Source organism: Ailuropoda melanoleuca, unplaced genomic scaffold (genome assembly GCF_002007445.2).
Source record: "Ailuropoda melanoleuca isolate Jingjing unplaced genomic scaffold, ASM200744v2 unplaced-scaffold34951, whole genome shotgun sequence".
Lineage (NCBI taxonomy): Eukaryota > Metazoa > Chordata > Mammalia > Carnivora > Ursidae > Ailuropoda > Ailuropoda melanoleuca.
Window position 1 is genome coordinate 1 of NW_023206005.1, and position 1,538 is coordinate 1,538.

The window sequence follows — 1,538 nt, forward strand, 5'->3', positions numbered from 1 at the left end:
CACAGAGTGAAAACCTCTGATCTCAGAATTTCCTCTAAAAATTCCTACAATAAAATTATAGAAATGCCTTCGGTTGTCAAATGTAGTTTATTTCATAAAACTAAAACAGTTCATCACTTCATGAGGCAAATACAAATCCCTGAATTGTTTTTGACTCAAGATTGGGAGTAAGTTTGGAAATTCAGAAAACAATAGGAAAAATTGGTGGCTATCAGAAGGAGCAGAAAGTTTAATAAAGCAGTTGAAGTTTAGAAAAATTGAAACTCCAGGAGACAAATAGACAGATTAAGTTCCTCTTTCATGATATGATTAAAGAATCACAATTTCTGGCTGTTAAGCATTAAGCCTGCAATCAGAGGTACTTCTTAAAAAATGGCGCTTTAATGGCTTCCCCTTGAAAAATACATTCAGAGCCCTCTTTATGTCTCTGTTCCTCAGGCTGTAGATGAAGGGGTTCAGCATGGGCGTGACCACCGTGTACATCACCGAGGCCACGGCACTTGCGTGGGAGCTCTGGGTAGCAGCAGAGCTAAGGTACACTCCTAGGCTGGTACAATAAAATAAAGAGACAACCAAGAGATGAGATACACAGGTGGAAAATGCTTTGTACTTCCCCTCAGCTGATGATATTCCAAGTATGGAGGAAACTATCTTAAAGTAAGAGTAAAGAATCCCAGCAACAGGACCACCACCCAGCAGGATAGCTGCAAAGTACATCACCATGTTATTAAGAAAGGTATCAGAACAGGCAAGTTGGATCATTTGACAAAGTTCACAGAAAAAGTGGGGGATTTCCAAGACTGTACAGAAGGACAGCCGCAGCACCATTAAGGTTTGTAACAAGGAATGCAGGACACTCATGATCCAGGACACCAGAACCAGCAGTCCACAGAACCAAAGGTTCATGGTGACCATGTAATGCAGGGGGTGACAGATGGCCACAAAGCGGTCATAGGCCATCACAGTCAGGAGGAAGTTGTCCAAAACTATGAAAAGTATGAAAAAGTACATCTGCATGATGCAGCTTTCATAAGTTATGACTTTTCTCTGTGTTTGTATATTCACCAGCATCTTGGGGATGATGGTNGACCAGCATCTTGGGGATTATGGTGGAGGTGAAACAGATGTCTACAAAGGACAGGTTGTTGAGGAAGAAGTACATGGGGGTGTGGAGGTGGGAGTCAGAGCTGATGGCCAGGATGAGGAGCAGGTTTCCAAACACAGTGATCAGGTACATGGACAGGAACAGCCCAAACAGGAAGGGCTGCAATTCTGATTCCTCAGAAAATCCCAGAAGAAGAAATTCTGAAATTCGTGTATCATTCTCTAGTTCCATGTCATTGACATGACTACCAAAATAAGAGAGAAAGAGCAATACAACTATGCCTTACTAACCTGGCAGATATATTATTGTTTATATTCTACACTCAAGAAATTAATGTTTATATTTGTGTATGGAATATGAAAAAAAAAACACTACAAACTAGGAATAGAAGGAAACTATCTCAAGATAAACCTTTTTATGAAAAACCCACAGC

The 1,538-nt window shown here is 40.7% G+C and overlaps 1 pseudogene; it reads right to left on the reverse strand.

Annotated features, from left to right (window-relative positions):
• Positions 1–333: 333 nt before the first annotated feature.
• Positions 334–1,336, reverse strand: LOC117798801 (annotated as a pseudogene).
• Positions 1,337–1,538: the final 202 nt, after the last annotated feature.